Below are 19,163 nucleotides of genomic sequence, written 5' to 3'. Positions count from 1 at the left end.
CGTGAATGGGTTAACTCAGGTCATTGACTTGACATGGGTAGACGTTATCACGAGTTTGCATGTAAGAGTTAAAGACGTGTCGGCGTGAAAGGGTTAACTTAACCTATGTCGTTTGTATTGCGTGTATAGATAGTTCGAAGATGACGTCACTCAGGTCTTTGTTATTGTTTTTTTTTGCCATCAGCGTTTATGAGTAATGCTCACTGAACTGTATTAACCTGACTATAAACGTTCATGGATACACACAGTTTTGTGTGTTGGTCCGTTATACTTCCGGATGACAATGTTATGAGCTTCTTAGCCAAGCGCATACTATCAATCTTGGCTAAGACGCTCATAACATTGCCATCCTGAAGTATAACGGACCAACACACAAAACTGTGTGTATCCATGAACGTTTATAGCCAGATCAATACAGTTCAGTGAGCATTACTCATAAACGCGGATGGCAAAAAAAAATAACAAAGACCTGAGTGACGTCATCTTCGAACTATCTATAGATAATATCACACGTTTACAGGAAACAAATGGAATCCCGGCGTGAAAGGGTTAACCAGGGCCATTCGCATGGCCTATGGACAGATAACAATATCGCACAAAATTTAAGTGAAAGATAATATGACGCTCAGACGTGAAAAGGTAAACAAACCTAGGCCATTGATTTGACGAGAAGATAATATCATATCATGCCTAGAAACAGGTGGATTCTCGGCCTGAGAGGGTTAAGCTAGGCCACGGATGTGACGTGGAAACATGTCACACTTTGAAACAGATAAAGTCCCGTCGTGAAAGGGTTAACCAACGTCATTGATGTAGATATATATTTATTTATTTATATATATATAATTTGTAATATCGCCTGACAGGCGTCATGTCTCGTCCTACATGTTATGCGTTGCTGTTGGCCAGGGACCCCTTGTAAAGCGCTTTGAGCACGTTTAGTGGATATTGCGCTATATAAAAGCTCAAGTTTTAAAAAATGTACATATATGTATACATACATACATACATATATATATATAGATATATATATTGAATCGTGTTTGATACAAATATGGTACGAAAAGTGCTCGACATGTAGTAATGGAGCGAATTATTATTTTTAAAAATATTTACCACAATGTTTGAGACACTCTACATTAATGTTTCAGGCTTAATTTGCCATCGTCAGGACCGAGTTGTTTTGTTGACTGTTGTTGTTTCTTGAAGTGGTTCCGGAATCACTTCAAGAAACAACAACAGTCAACAAAACAACTCAGTCCTGACGATGGCAAATTAAGCCTGAAACATAATGTAGATTGTCTCAAACATTGTGGTAAATATTTTTTAAAATAATATATATATATATATATATATATAATATATATTATATATATATATATATATATATATTTATATATATATATATATATATATTATATATATATATATATAAAAAAAAACATTTCAAGTATAACTATGATCAACTGATGAGAGCGAATGCTCGAAACAATATATTGTAGAAGTTGATTATAATTATGCTTGAAATATTTTATAAATAGCTCCTTATATCAAAAAAGGTGAGCACTATTATTTCATGGTTTTGCTTTTATAATCTTTATCTCTCTCCCTTTCTCTCTCTCTCTCTCTCTCTCTCTCTCTCTCTCTATATATATATATATATATATATATATATATATATATATATATATATATATATATATATATATATATATATATCATTTGCATGAAATAGATAAAAACCGGTCGTGAAAGGGTTAACCAACGTCACGTCATATCACATATCACATATCATAATTCCCACACGGTCACATGACCAATGATTGATAATTGGGGCGTCATAACCTTCACCACTCACCCAAGCCCCGATCAATAAGTTAATAAAGTTTGAAATTGAATTCGTTACGGTTCTTTACTGCCGTCATCTGGATCACGTGACATTCCAATAACGTTAAATTACAGGGTTCTTGCACTCAGGCAGTTGGAATCTATAACTATAACGAGTCCTCAATAGCGGCGGGAAGTGGCCGAGTGGTTAAGGCATTGCACTAAGATCCGAAAGTTCGAACCCCGCTTCAGGCACTTTCGTTTAGTTCCTTGGGTAAGACTATTAACCCTCAAAATTTGCTCACTGTGACAACATGGGTGATTCCTGTTGACATCAGACATCTTGTTTGATGGATTATCTATATTCCTTCATGGAATGCCTAGGCGACGATATCTTATGATGTCGTGGCGGAAGGGCGTAATACGCTTCAACAGTCGTAACGTCACTTCCCTCGTAATAACGCATGGTAACTTAGTAATTGGCTCTAAACTAAGGGAGCAATGGCGGACGCCCTTATGAAATATTTCTCCGACGAGCATAAAAGCGTATCCAGAGGAAAAAAAAAACCCATTATAAATCTGATCATGGGTAACCTTGAACGTTTATAGTCAGGATAATACAGTTTACAGTGAGAATTACTCATAAACGCGGATGGCCAAAAACAATAACAAAGTCTTGATGACGTCATCTTCGTTCTATGTATAGATAGAATGAAGTTGACGTCACTCAGGTCTTTGTTATTGTTTTTTGCCATCCGCATTTATGAGTAATTCTCACTAAACTGTATTATCCAGACTATAAAGTTTAAGGTTACTCATAGTTTTGTGTGATGGTCCGTTATACTTCCGGGTGGCAATGTTGTGAGCTCCTTAGCCAAGCGCGTACTCTCTATATTCATTTTTGTTTACTACTGTCCGCTTGGTTCCTTCTTTCTACGCGTCGTGTCTTTTACCTCACGATGAATGATGGGAGTAAACCTACTGACTTGAATTGGGGCCGCGGGGAAGATTTAACGGAGTTTTACTCTAATTGATAGAAAATAGTCAATCAATATTTATTGCAAGCAGGACCCAGTGATGCAAGAATTAGAAGAAAAAAAAGGTGATATGCAAAGGTTTCTTTAATTTTTTTAAAATTTCAATTAATTTTTTTTTTTGAAATTCTTTTCCTAAAAAAAAGTATGTCTTTTATTGATAATTTTAATTTCAACATCAATCTTTTTTTTTTAAATAAAAATTTTGGCCTAGTTTCTTTCGTCAAATCTTTAAAGCAGTCAAACACTGACAAAATGCTTTTCTTAAGTTTGGCCATATTTTGATTATAATAAAATAAGATAAAAATTCAAAGTGTCGACAATTTATTCAATCAAACACTTTTCTAGAACTTCTCGGAAACGTGAGATTTAATTTAAAAGTAATTTCTGGCCATTTTAAAGATGATGTTGAATGATGACTGTCTATAATGCGAAAAAGTAAAATAAAATCTGGCCAAAATGGAAATAGAGATTAAGTGAGAATATGGCCATTTAATAATTTGACAAGTTCAAAGACCCAGACTGTCTATGTGAAAATCGATCAGTTATATCGATATCGCCGTTAATCATGGGACACGAGCAACGTGTACTTATTTGCAGGTCTGATAATCTATCTATCTATGGGACGGCCATGTGGTCTAGTGGTAAGACACTCGCTTTCGGATCGGAAGGTCCTGGGTTCGAGCCTCGCTCGGCGCATAGTTGAGTCCTTGGAGAAGGCTCTTTACTCACATTCTCTCATCGTGCTCAGGTGTAAGATCAGTACTTGGCCGTTAACAGCGTTATCTCTGTTAAAAAAATAAAAATATCGCCTAACAGGCGTCATGTCATGTCCTTAATGTTAAATGTTGCTGTTGGTCAGGAACCCCTTGTAAATGGCTTTGAGCACGTTTAGTGGATATGCGCTATATAAAAGCTCAATTATTATTATTATTATTATTATTATTATTATTATTATTATTATTATTATTATTATTATTATTATTATGGGACAGCGTGACTCAGCGGTACGGTTTTGGCTTCGTAACCAAAAGGTACCGAGTTCGACTACCTCCCTCGTTGTGTGGCCACACAACGAGGGAGGTAGTCGAACTCGGTACCTTTTGGCCTTGAGCAAGTCACATGGCCCAGTTCTTTTTTATGCTCTGCATTGCGGCTGGCGCCTTGGTTGTTCCAGTCTTCCCTTGGAGTAGACCCAAAAGACAAATTTCATTTTTGGGGATGAATAAAGGGTGTTTATTTTATATTTTATTGTTATTAACCCAAATTGTTATTATGACGTCAAACTGCCAGTCCTTTTGGATTTTCAGTATCAGGCTATAATATAACGAGGGCTACGGTTGACTACAGTTTAGTGAGCATTACTCATAAATGCGGATGGCAAAAAACAACAACAAAGGCCAGAGTGACGTCATCTTCGAACTATATAAAGCCTGACAAAAAAATCCAAAAGGACTGGCAGTTTGACGTCATTATTTGGTTTTTGCACCGCCTAGTGAGTTGTCGTTAGTAGAGCTCATGGAAACAAGTTATTTCATTGGTTGAACTATTGAATACAACTCTACGATTGGTTTTCTTTTGTGGTCAAAGAAGTGTCTTTTGACGTAAATTTTGGGTCAGTTTCAGACTATAGATAGTTTGAAGATGACGTCACTCAGGTCTTTGTTATTGTTTTTTGCCATCTGCGTTTATGAGTAATACTCACTGAACTGCATTAACATGACTATAAACGTTCATCGATACACTCAGTTTTGTGTGTTGGTCCGTTATACTTCCGGATGGCAATGTTGTGAGCTTCTTAGCCAAGCGCATACTATCTATAAGTTTCAACACACACCTTTCTACTCACTTCATTCCTTGTTGTTTTTCATAACTATTAAAGAGTCAGAATAACAATTTTTCCTACTGTGCATACATTCAATCTACAACGGTACATTTATCAAACCCCCTTTTTTTTTGAAAGAAATAAACGTGCCGTTTTGATGATGTATAATAACTGTGTGTAGACTTTATATGTGTCAGTGTATGACATCATCAGTCGGAAGGTGAACATTTTGAATTTGCATTATTTGGCATTTCCTGAAAGAATTTGTTCCACAGAGCATTTTAATCTTTATTTGAAGTAAATCGGGTGATTTTTCATGAAGTTATGGTAAGATGTATGGGAAAGGTATCCAGCAACTTTTCTCAAATTTCAAACTTTTTTCAACTTGATTAGCTGTAAAAATATTTAGATGAGAAATTAAGCTTTGATATTTCCCGAACATGTACAAAAAGGGTTGATTTAATCATTTATGACAAGAGCTCATTTTGGACAAAAATTGACCTTCTAACTAAACTTGGCAATATCTCAGTTCAAACCTTTTCACCATCCGACTGATTATGTCAATCACTGTCACATATGGCCGAGATGATCGAATGATAACTATCATCCATTTGACGGTATGAAAACAACAACAATGATTAGAAAAGTCGATTTTATTCATGTTATCGTTTATAAACAACCAACTATGTTTGTCCGAGCACGTGTAAAGCAAGGCGTGTCACAAATTCCATGTTTTGATTGGTCAAAAATCTACTGGTTTAAATTATTCAGACTCAGTATGCACTAGGAACAGCCCATAAATAAATAAATAAAACACGAACCAACCCTACCTGTTGATCGGATGAATTGAATGTGTCAAAATCACAAACGGTGTCCGACAACTACAACGTCACTGAGTGACAATGCTTCGTAAGTCCGAGTGTTCGCCATTCACTGGGTGTGTGGGGGGCTACGGTGTGTGTGTGTGAGTATGTGAGTGTGAGCGATGGTTTACAGCCGTGCTGCGATTCAGAACCAACTCACGTCTCAATCTCTTCCCCCAACTCTCACTCATTCATAATGCATTTGTAAAAGTATATGGATGGTATGCGATGAAGTAAAATACTCATCCGTACTGCCCGCCGGATGATTAGTTCCAACACACAAAGCAATGTGTAACATCAAACATCAGTTATTGATGCTACGCGATTAGTTAAAAAACGTATAACAACCTCCAGCCGGATATAATGTACCCTTGGAGACAGCGATATAGATAGTTCGAAGATGACGTCACTCGGGTCTTTGTTAATGTTATTTGCCATCCGCGTTTATGAGTAATTCACACTAAACCGTATTAACCTGACTATAAACGACATGGTTACACACAGTTTTGTGTGTTAATCTGTTATAGATAGTATGCAGATGACGTCACTCAGGCCTTTGTTATTGTTTTTGCAATCCGCGTTTGTGAGTTGTTCTCACTAAACTGTATTAACCAGACTATAAAAGTTCATGGTTACACAGAGTTTGTGTGTCGGTCCGTTATACTTCCGGATGGCAATGTTGTGAACTCCTTGGCCAAGCGCATTCTATCTATACTTCAGGATGGCAATGTTGTGAACACCTAAGTCAAGAGCATACTATCTATAGATAGTATGCGCTTGGCTAAAAAACTCACAACGTTGCCATCGGGAAATAGTATATCGAACCAACACACAAAACTATGTGTAACCTTCAATGTTTATAGAGAGAACGAAGATGACGTCACTGAGGCCTTGGCTATTTTAAAAAATTTTTTTTTTGCCATCCATGTTTATGAGTAATTCTCACTAAACTATTATTAACCAGATTATAAAAGTTCAAGGTTACACATATTTTTGTGTGATGGTCCGTTATACTTCCGGATGGCAATGTTGTGAGCTTCTTAACCAAGTGCATACTATCTATAGTCTGGTTATTACAGTTTAGTGAGCATTACTCATTAAACGTGGATGGCAAACAAAAAACAATAACAAAGACGAGTGACGTCAACTTCATCTTTTGAGACGCAAAACTTCTGAAGTGACAATAGTACGGCTATGTGGTCTAGTGGTATGACACTCGCTTTCGGATCGGAAGGTCCTGGGTTCGAGCATCGCGCTCGTCGCATAGTTGAGTCCTTGGAAATGGCTCTTTACTCACATTATCTCACCGTACTCAGATGTAAAATGAGTATCTGACGGTTAACAGCGTTGTCTTTGTCTGAAAAATTGTAATATCGCCTAACAGGCGTCATGGCCCGTCCTACATGTTAAATGCTGCTTTTGACCAGGGACCCCTTGTAAAGCGCTTTGAGCACATTTAGTGGATATTGCGCTATATAAAAAAAGCTAAAAAAGCTCAACAATACTCTTCAACAGTCGTAACGTCACTTCCTTCCTAATGACGCATGGTAACTTAGTAACACTGGCTCTAAACTATCGGAACAATGGCGGACGTCCGTATGAAATATTTCTCCGGCGAGCATAAAAGCGTATCCAAAGTAAAAAAAAACCCCATAAATTTGATCATGTTTTGACTTTTACACATTCTGATCACAAGACATATGAAAAGTTCTAGCCAGCACGAAGAATATAATGTAATGATTTTCTTTGTTTAGAACCAAGATGGCCGCCGTTGCCGGGCGCGTGACATCAGACTACTGAATCCAATAGGGTTTTAATGGCCGACGATGCGTTTCTATGTCAGGTCGTGTCAAGTCGGTAAATATCCTCTCTCGCTCATAATGTTTCTATGTAATACAATAGAAATTTGGCAAAGGATTTCGCTGCTTTCTATATATTCAGTTGGGTGATATCTTCTCACTAAATAAATTTTCTGGGACTGTAAACCTTTTGTGTATTTGTACGATTGATGTAGCGGTTAGAGATGATGTGTATTTTATTTAAACACATACCATAAATCATCGACCGAAAAGCATACTCTGGAAAATAAAACCCATATTAAAAAAAATTGGCCAGAAAACTCGTCCTTCAAATATCGATCGATTTAAATGACCCTCATATTGCCAAAAACTCTCAAACCTGGGACTTCGCCAAGTCCTAAGTTTGAGGGTTTTTGCCAAAGTAAGGGTCAATAAAATCGATCGATATTTGAAGGACGTGTTTTCTGGCCAAATTTTTTATTATGGGTTTTCCCGGAGTACGGCAGCGAAGACCGACAAATCAAAACCAACTTTAGCATTAATTTGCCTATCACCTGAAATAATCTGCCCACAGATCCTGAGCTCCACCCACACTTTAAACACAATGGGGGCGATCTATAGATAGTATGCAGATGACGTCACTCAGGTCTTTGTTATTGTTTTTTGCCATCCGCGTTTATGAGTACTTCTCACTAAACTGTATTAACCTGACTATAAACGATCATGGTTACACACAGTTCTGTGTTTTGGTCCGTTATACTTCCGGATGGCAATGTTATGAGCTTCTTAGCCAAGCGCATACTATCTATATTCATGTTTTCATCCAACCTAGTCATCGATCACATGCTTTGTTGCTGTACAACGATTGGATATTTCTCGATAACTGTAAATACGCTACTGTGTTCATGAAATGTGTAAACATACCCATGAATCACGCTGAGCAAAATGACCAATGGGCATGATCTATAGATAGAATGCGCTTGGCCAAGGAGTTCACAACATTGCCATCCGGAAGTATAACGGACCAACACACAAACTCTGTGTAACCATGAACTTTTATAGTCTGGTTAATACAGTTTAGTGAGAACAACTCACAAACGCGGATGGCAAAAACCATAACAAAGGCCTGAGTGACGTCATCTGCATACTATCTATAGATAGTATGCGCTTGGCTAAGAAGCTCATAACATTGCCATCCGGAAGTATAACGGACCAACACACACAACTGTGTGTATCCATGAACTTTTATAGTGTGGTTGATACAGTTTAGTGAGAATCACTCACAAACGCGGATGGCAAAATACAATAACAAAGGCTTGAGTGACGTCATCTTCGTTCTATCTATATTCATGTTTTCATCCAACCTCGTCATCGATCACATGATTTGTTGCTGTACAACGATTGGACATTTCTCGATAAATGTAAACACGCTGCTGTGTTTATGAAATGTGTAAACATACCCATGAGTCACGCTGAGCAAAATGACCAATGTGCATGATCTATATCAACTTTCCATGTGTCCGAGGTCATTGGTCACATTGCAAATTGTGCTCAATGTGACCCACTTAGTGAAACGTGTTCACAGCTTATTGAATATCTAACATTACGATTGGTCACTTAATTCAGCATGACACATGGGGTATGTTTATAGAATTTGTAAACAAAGCAACGTGTTTACATTTGGTAAGAAATACCCAATCGTTGGACAGCAACACATCATGTGATTCATGACCTGGTTGGACGAAAACATGAATATAGATCGCTCCCATTGTGATGTTGGATATTTCTCAAATTGTGAACACTTTTCACTATGTGAGTGATTTTGAGTACATATTCCAATGTGACCAATGACCTCGAGCATATGGAAAGGTAATATAGATAGTATGCAGATGACGTCACTCAGGCCTTTGTTATTGTTTTTGCCATCCGCGTTTGTGAGTTGTTCTCACTAAACTGTATTAACCAGCCTCATAAAAGTTCATGGTTACACAGAGTTTGTGTGTTGGTCCGTTATACTTCCGGATGGCAATGTTGTGAACTCCTTGGCCAAGCGCATTCTATCTATAGATCGCTCCCATTGAAAATGAAGCAAAGCTTCGTCAGGTGTTACGATGCAATTCCTTACTCAGTGTGTCAAAATATTGTGTTCGATTCTCACTACCTATGCTACTGACCTATTTGTTTGTCCGGCATTGTACTTAAAGTAATTGAATTCAGTAGTCTGATGTCACGCCGCCTGGCAACGGCAGCCATCTTGGTTCTAAACAAAGAAAATCATTATTTTTATTCTTCATGCTGGCTAGAACTTTTCATATGCCTTTAGATCAGAATGTGTAAAAGTCAAAACAATCAAATTTATGTGGTTATTTTTTACCTCTGGATACGCTTTATGCTCGCCGGGGAAATATTTCATACGGGCGTCCGCCATTGTTACGATAGTTTAGAGCCGGTGTTACTAAGTTGCCATGCGTCATAAGGAAGGAAGTGACGTTACGACTGTTGAAGAGTATTATGGAATTAAAGAATTAACGGGCTTAATGGTAGGAAATATTCTGATTGGTTCATGCATTGTAACACTGTTTTGTTTTATATGTTTTTAAGGGTTTTACGGCGCTTGAAACACATTTCGGTTATATCAGCGCCAGTAAAAAGGAAGAAAATGGGATAGTAAAACGTTCCAGAACTACAATTAAAGCACCCAATAAAAGGTAAGACAGAGGGGAATTGGTTCAATTAGGAAACAGATGTAGGTTCCAAGAGCACGCTATCAAATGTCTCATCCAGACACAAGCACAGGTCCCTACTAAGAGGCACACACTTAAATGTTTTAAAAATAATACAAGTGTAAAAGTAAAAATAATACAGTGCATAACAGAGAGATGGTTTGCAAAGAAAAAATATCATCTACCGATCCCAAAACTAACTGTACATTTGACTGTTTCCCTCCCAGCCAGGGTAGGGCCAGGACAAAACCAAGACAAAGAAAGCATGTTTGAAAACAGATACAAGGGGATAAAAGACACAATATGTGCCACCCTGCCCACTATGGGGGTAAAAGACACAGTATGTACCACCCTGCACACTATGGGGATAAAAGATACAGTATGTACCACCCTGCCCACTATGGGGATAAAAGACACAGTATGTACCACCCTGCCCACTATGGGGATAAAAGACACAGTATGTACCACCCTGCCCACTATGGGGATAAAAGACACAGTATGTACCACCCTGCCCACTATGGGGATAAAAGACACAGTATGTACCTCCCTGCCCACTATGGGGATAAAAGACACATTATGTACCACCCTGCCCACTATGGGGATAAAAGACACAGTATGTACCACCCTGCCGACTATGGGGATAAAAGACACAGTATGTACCACCCTGCCGACTATGGGGATAAAAGACACGGTATGTACCTCCCTGCCCACTATGGGGATAGAAGACACAGTATGTACCTCCCTGCCCACTATGGGGATAAAAGACACAGTATGTACCTCCCTGCCCACTATGGGGATAGAAGACACAGATGTACCACCCTGCCCACTATGGGGATAAAAGACAAAGTATGTACCTCCCTGCCCACTATGGGGATAAAAGACACAGTATGTACCTCCCTGCCCACTATGGGGATAAAAGACACAGTATGTACCTCCCTGCCCACTATGGGGATAAAAGACACAGTATGTACCTCCCTGCCCACTATGGGGATAAAAGACACAGTATGTACCTCCCTGCCAACTATGGGGATAAAAGACACAGTATGTAGCTCCCTGCCCACTATGGGGATAAAAGACACAGTATGTACCACCCTGCCCACTATGGGGATAGAAGACACAGTATGTACCTCCCTGCCCACTATGGGGATAAAAGACACAGTATGTACCACCCTGCCCACTATGGGGATAAAAGACACAGTATGTACCACCCTGCCCACTATGGGGATAAAAGACACAGTATGTACCACCCTGCCCACTATGGGGATAAAAGACACAGTATGTACCTCCCTGCCCACTATGGGGATAAAAGACACAGTATGTACCTCCCTGCCCACTATGGGGATAAAAGACACAGTATGTACCACCCTGCCCACTATGGGGATAAAAGACACAGTATGTACCTCCCTGCCCACTATGGGGATAAAAGACACAGTATGTACCTCCCTGCCCACTATGGGGATAGAAGACACAGTATGTACCACCCTGCCCACTATGGGGATAAAAGACACAGTATGTACCTCCCTGCCCACTATGGGGATAAAAGACACAGTATGTACCTCCCTGCCCACTATGGGGATAGAAGACACAGTATGTACTTCCCTGCCCACAATGGGGATAAAAGACACAGTATGTACCTCCCTGCCCACTATGGGAGGTCAGGAACCCCACCTAGCTTTGTAACACTCTGACCATAAATTGGCCGATATTTGAAGTAATGGTTTTATGACCAAAATCATTTATGACCCTTCGCCTCAAAACGGTATTAAGTCGGGTTGGTTAAGATGTTGAAAATTGAATTAATAGCCAGAAATATCAGACGTGTTGAGTTTGTATGTTTTATTGAGGAGAATGGCAACCATATTTAGGGAGCTAATGCCAAAAATTTATATTTTTGACCAGTTTAACATTTAATTTGGCCTTTAAGCATATGGGTCGTTCCGATATAATACCGTTTAGAGACGATGGGTCACATTTGTTTTTGTGTGTTGTCAGAACAAGACAGAGATATAGTATTGTATAATTCAATAATCGATACGATCCTTTCACTCTTTGAAATCATTGTTGAATCGTTCGATTCGATTATCATTGGAAATCGATTCACCTCTTAATGGGTGTATCGGATTGCGATCATGTACCAAGATGGTTATCAAAATCTGGTGTTGTGTCAGTTGGAGTGGGCTTGTCAACAATCACGTGTGGGGTCGTGTCAACAGTCACGTGTGGGGTCGTGTCAACAGTAACGTGTGGGGTCGTGTCAACAGTAAAGTATGGGGTCTTGTCAACAGTCACGTGTGGAGTCGTGTCAACAGTAACGTATGGGGATTGTCAACAGTAACGTGAGGGGTCGTGTCAACAGTAACGTGTGGGGTCGTGTCAACAGTAACGTGTGGGGTCTTGTCAACAGTCACGTGTGGGGTCTTGTCAACAGTCACGTGTGGGGTCGTGTCAACAGTAACGTGTGGGGTCGTGTCAACAGTAACGTGTGGGGTCGTGTCAACAGTCACGTGTGGGGTCCTGTCAACAGTAACGTGTGGGGTTGTGTCAAGAGTAACGTATGGAGTAGTGTCAACAGTAACGTGTGGGGTCGTGTCAACAGTAACGTGTGGGGTCGTGTCAACAGTAACGTGTGGGGTCTTGTCAACAGTGACGTGTGGGGTCCTGTCAACATTAACGTGTGGGGTCGTATCAACAGTAACGTGTGGGGTCGTGTCAAGAGTAACGTATGGAGTAGTGTCAACAGTAACGTGTGGGGTCGTGTCAACAGTAACGTGTGGGGTCGTGTCAACAGTAACGTGTGGGGTCGTGTCAACAGTAACGTGTTGGGTCGTGTCAACAGTGACGTGTGGGGTCCTGTCAACATTAACGTGTGGGGTCGTGTCAACAGTAACGTGTGGGGTCGTGTCAACATTAACGTGTGGGGTCGTATCAACATTAACGTGTGGGGTCGTGTCAACAATAACGTGTGGGGTCGTGTCAACAGTAAAGTGTGGGGTCGTGTCAACAGTAACGTGTGGGGTCGTGTCAACAGTAACGTGTGGTTCGTTGTTTGGTGGCATGTGGATGTTTGGCTTTTTGTTGTGATTTTTTTTATTTTGGACGAAGGGTCGGGGGGATGGGGGGGGGGGGTTACGGCGCTTTTTTTGGGGTCATTTTAGCGAAAACCTGTAGATCTGAAGGAGGGTAAAAGATAAGATAAGATAAGATGAACTTTATTTATCCACTTCTGGCAATTTACATTGGATATTGCCATAGACTAATGCATTTCTGAAAATAATTAAGCAAATAAATAATAAGAAGGTAATTCAATGACATAGACGTAAACCAACTATTCATTTAACTGCTGCCCATTCAGCTAGGGATACCAGTCACGGCCAGGAGGAAATTGATCATTCAACAAATGAAAGGGAAACCAGGGAAAGGGGACAGAAGATCTCATCCAGGTAATGTTTACTTCGTTTGTTATTAACTCACTCAACCCTAACACCGACTATATCCGTAGTATACCGTGGTCTTCGTAAAGTTATGGCCTGACACTGACAGTGGCCTTCGTAAAGATATGGCCTGATACTGACCGTGGCCTTCGTAAAGTTATGGCCTGACACTGACCGTGGCCTTCGTAAAGTTATGGCCTGACACTGACCGTGGCCTTCGTAAAGTTATGGCCTGACACTGACCGTGGCCTTCGTAAAGATATGGCCTGATACTGACCAAAAAATGACGTCAAAATGCCAGTCTTTTGCCACAAAAGAAAACAAATCGTGAGTTGTATTCAATAGTTCAGCCAATGAAATAACTTGTTTCCGTGAGCTCTACTAACGACAACTCACTAGGCGGTGCAAAAACCAAATAATGACGTCAAACTGCCAGTCCTTTTGGATTTCAGTATCAGGCTATAACATAACTATGGCTACGAGTATACCCGGGGCTACTTTTACCCCATTCCTATTTATTACATTCTTTCTGAGACAAAGCTAGTGTTTTTAGTTTTTACATAGTAATGGTTTGAATAAAACTATCTATGTACGTGCTCACTTTTAATACATTTTTTCAATTTTGAAAAGCAGCAAAAACCCCTAGGATTGAGTGAGTTAAGGGTTTTACGACACTTGCAACACATTTAGGTTATATCCGCGCCAGTAAAAAGGAAGAAAATGGGATAGTAAACACATTTTAGATGCACAATTAAATGGACTTGAGGGAAAAGTAAGTCAAGGGGGAATTGGTTCAAATAGGCGAACAGAATTGGATTCCAAGAGCACACTATCAATGTACTTAGTTTGAGATCACTTAAATGTCTTACCCAGACACCAGCACAAGATGCTACTAAAAGGAATACATTCAAATGTTTACAAATCATATGTTAAGAATATACCAACTAACAGTAAATAAGAGAGATGATTTACAATGAAAAATCTATATAATTCGACTGTTTCCCTCCAAACCAAGGACTCCGGTCAGCGTCAGGACAAAACTAAGTAATTTTATTCTAAGACAGATAGAAAGCAACTCGGAAACAAATAAAGAGATAAAAGACACTGTGGGTACCTCCCTACCCACTATGGGAAGTCAAGAACCCCACCCAGTATTCCGAGAAGGATCAGGACAAACAAAGCAATCTCATTCCAAGACAAATACAGAAAGTAACACGGAAAGTAGATAACGCAAGGGGGATAAAAAAACAAAACACAGAAAGTGACCTCCTGCTTACAATGGGAGGTCAGAGGACCCTCAACCCAGTTTTAGTCTCAAGACATTCGGCTCGTGATATCTTGTAGATCTTTGGTTTAATGTTTGTGCGGCTGTGAGGTCTTGTGAAGATAATATTTATTGCTTTCAATTCGGGAGATCCCGGGTTCGAATCCTACTTTGAAAAAATGGAAATGGGGTTCCTTGGATAAAATCTCTTTACTCACATTATTTCACTATAGAAAAATGGGTCCTTCAGAGCCATTAGGCCCATGGAGCCGGAGTTTATCCCGGTTTCTAAAGAGTGTACAGACAATAACAATTGCTTGCTACGCTTTGGATAGGACGCTAGTCTATCGTAAAGTACTTTTCGTCAGATCTAAGATACCCAGCTACCCATTAGGCTCATGGAGCCGGAGTTTATCCCGGTTTCTAAAGAGTGAAACAGACAATAACAATTGCTTGCTACGCTTTGGATAGGACGCTAGTCTATCGTAAAGTACTTTTCGTCAGATCTAAGATACCCAGCTACCCATTAGGCTCATGGAGCCGGAGTTTATCCCGGTTTCTAAAGAGTGAAACAGACAATAACAATTGCTTGCTACGCTTTGGATAGGACGCTAGTCTATCGTACAGTGCTTTTCGTCTGATCTAAGATACCCAGCTACCCATTAGGCTCATGGAGCCGGAGTTTATCCCGGTTTCTAAAGAGTGAAACAGACATTAACAATTGCTTGCTACGCTTTGGATAGGACGCTAGTCTATCGTAAAGTGCTTTTCGTCAGATCTAAGATACCCAGCTACCCATTAGGCTCATGGAGCCGGAGTTTATCCCGGTTTCTAAACAGTGTACAGACAATAACAATTGCTTGCTACGCTTTGGATAGGACGCTAGTCTATCGTAAAGTGCTTTTCGTCTGATCTAAGATACCCAGCTACCCATTAGGCTCATGGAGCCGGAGTTTATCCCGGTTTCTAAAGAGTGAAACAGACATTAACAATTGCTTGCTACGCCTTGGATAGGACGCTAGTCTATCGTAAAGTACTTTTCGTCAGATCTAAAATACCCAGCTACCCAATCATTACTGGGTGGACAGGAAAGGGGGGGGGGGTCAGAAAGAAATCTGGACTGCACCCGGATTCGATCTCGGCCCCTCTACCAAATGAGATATCGGGATCCCCTTATCTCACTATACTCAGGTGTAAAATGAATTCAATGCCGGTAACAGCTTTGTCTCTGTTTGTTAAAAAATGACATCTTAGAAATGATGAAAAACGATGTAGAAAATAATATTATAACATCATAAATACATTTTATTCAGAAAAAAAAAATCATAATAATGACATAGTATGAACCAGCATACTTAACAGCAATAACAATGATATAATAAATATCTTGATGATAACAATTAGCAATGGAATGTAAACATGGTATAATTTCATATCAAATAGAATTGTATTTGAATGGAATGAGTTTACAATAAGTATAATTTCATATCGGATGTAATGTCATTCATTACATAACAATAGGTATAATTTCAACATATAGAATTTTATACTTGAATATGTGAACTGGAAGTATACTTTCATAAAGAATACCATTTCATAAAGTATATAATTTCATAAAGAATATAATTTCAATACAAGGGAATGCGTTCAGAGCGGGTATAATTTCAGATCAGATAGAATTTCATGATATTGAAATGTGTTAACAGTTAGTATAACGGAATGTTTTAAATATGTTTATATATGAAACAGAAATTGTAACCAAGTAATCTCATTTCAAGAAAGACAGAAAGCAACTCGGAAAACAGCTATATTGGGATAGAAGACACAGCAAGTGCCTCCCTGCCGCTATGGGAAGACAAAAGACCCCTGCAGGCGCTGTGGAAGAGTTTTTTAAAATTCGTTTTTAAGGGTTTTACGGCGCTTGCAATACAGTTAGGTCATTTCAGCGCCAGAAAAAAGAAAGAACATTCGATAGTATAAATGTTCTAGAATTACAATTAAAGCACGGAAGAAAAATTAAGACAAAGGGGAATTGGTTCAAATAGAAACAGATGTAGATTCCAAGAGCACACTATCATTGTACTTAGTTTAAGATCACCTAAAAGTCTCATCCAGACACAAGCACGAGATCCGATTAAGGGGAATACACTCAAATGCTTACATTATACATTCAAAACAACAAATATATCAATACATAACAGAGAGATGATTTACAAGGGAAAAAAATATCATCTCCCATAATTAACACTGTGCATTTGACTGTTTCCCTCTCAGCCAAGGACTCTGGCCAAGGCCAGGTCAATACAAAGTAATCCCATTCCAAGACAAAGACAAAAGGCAACTGGGATAACACATAGGGGATAGAGGACACAGCGTGACCTCCTGCCCACCATTGGGGGTCAAAGACCCCACCCAGCACTATGGAAGGGTAAAAGGCTCTTCCCCCCCCCCCCACCAATCCCGATGTTCAAACTAACAATAATGATAAAGAAGATTATTTTGAATGAAAACGATGACTTTAGAATATTATGATAACAACTATTTGGCTATAAATGACACGAGTTAATATAATATATATAATTCTATCTAATTAAGTACATGATATTATCAAACATTTTGTATATAAGTAAGTATTTATTGCAAAACACGGTATTGGCAACTAGAAATAAACAAAAACGAATATAACAACTTTTGAAGAAAAAAAAAACCCAACACAAATACCACACATGGAACGTTTCGGGCTCAAAACCCTTCTTCAGCCAACAACAAACAAACAAAAAGCCAACAACAACAACAACAACAGATAAAAACCCACAATAAAAACATAAATTAAATACATACAAAAAACGGACATCAGCTTTGTGTCACAGCTGTTTGGTACATACAGGAAAAAAAACCTAAATACATATAAAAAACAGACATCAGCTTTGTGTCACAGCTGTTTGGTGCATACTGGAAAAAAAACCCTAAATACATATAAAAAAACAGATATCAGCTTTGTGTAACAGCTGTTTGGTACATACAGGAAAAAAACCTAAATACATATAAAAAACAGACATCAGCTTTGTGCCACAGCTGTTTGGTACATACAGGAAAAAAAACCTAAATACATATAAAAAACAGACATCAGCTGTTTGGTACATACAGGAAAAAAACCTAAATACATATAAAAAACAGACATCAGCTTTGTGCCACAGCTGTTTGGTACATACAGGAAAAAAAACCTAAATACATATAAAAACAGACATCAGCTGTTTGGTACATACAGGAAAATGTCGGCCACATGTTTTGTTTGATTTGTGTCGTGCTTGAGGTTTGATGGCCTGACACCTAGGACTTCATGATAATATAGATGTCACTGCCTGACACTGATACACACACACACACACACACACACACACACACACACAGACACATTCAATCAATTGATTTCTTTGGTGATAACGGTGATTTTATTTTGTATGGGAATGTACCTGGGTGTGTGAAGGTGTGCTGTGCTGTTGTTGTTGTTGATGAGGGATGGTGGGTGATGAGATGATGATCAGATGATGAGATGATGATGATGATGATATGATGATGTGATGATGTGATGATGATGTGATGAGGTGATGATGATGATGATGGGTGTGATGATTGATGATGATGATGATGATGATGATGATTATGAATGTGATGATGATGATGATGATGATGATGATGATGATGATGATGATGATGATGATGATGATGATGATGATGATGATGATGATGAGATGATGATGGAATGATGATAGATGAATATGTGAATGATGATGATGATGATGAGATGATGATGATGAGATGATGATGATGATGATGTGATGATGATGATCTTAATGATGATGATGATAATGATGATCTTGATGATGATAATGATGATGATGATGATGATGATGATGATGATGATGATGATGATGATGATGATGATGATGATGATGATGGCAACAACGTCAGAGTGAACACATTGCAAAAAAGGCCATCATATGTACAACAACAAACGTGTTTCTGTGTGCACACGTTGCGGACTATACTGCTGTACACTGTAAAAACCCATATTTAAAAATTTGGCCAGAAAACTCGTCCTTCAAATACGGGTCGATTTAAATGACCCTCACCTTGGCAAAAACTTTCAAACCTGGGACTTCGTGAGGTCTCAGGTTTGAGATTTTTTGCCGAGATGAGGGTCATTTAAATCGATTGATATTCGAAGGACGAGTTTTCTGGCCAATTTTTTAAATATGGTTTTTTTTTCCATAGTACGACAGCATTGATAACATTGTAGGTAGGGAGTAAAGGGGAGGGTGGATCGAGGGAGGGGGGAACTAAGGGGGAAGAGACCTCTAAGGTCACAAAATAGTCACCTGACCTATTCAACAACC

The 19,163-nt window shown here is 39.1% G+C and overlaps 1 protein-coding gene across 7 annotated transcripts in view; it reads right to left on the bottom strand.

Annotated features, from left to right (window-relative positions):
* Positions 1-16,050: 16,050 nt before the first annotated feature.
* Positions 16,051-19,163, bottom strand: part of LOC144980749 (uncharacterized) — a 105,625-nt gene continuing 102,512 nt past the window's right edge. For all 7 annotated transcript variants that reach the window (XM_078928500.1, XM_078928496.1, XM_078928503.1 and 4 more), the window contains one exon: positions 16,051-19,163. This exon is cut by the window's right edge. The gene's annotated coding sequence lies outside the window, so the exon portion shown is untranslated.

Source organism: Berghia stephanieae, chromosome 10, assembly GCF_034508935.2.
Source record: "Berghia stephanieae isolate SIO BIC M18660-M18661 chromosome 10, UCSD_Bste_1.3, whole genome shotgun sequence".
Classification (NCBI taxonomy): domain Eukaryota; kingdom Metazoa; phylum Mollusca; class Gastropoda; order Nudibranchia; family Aeolidiidae; genus Berghia; species Berghia stephanieae.
Note: the sequence above shows the minus strand (reverse complement) of the source record. Positions and strands in the feature narration are given on the sequence as shown.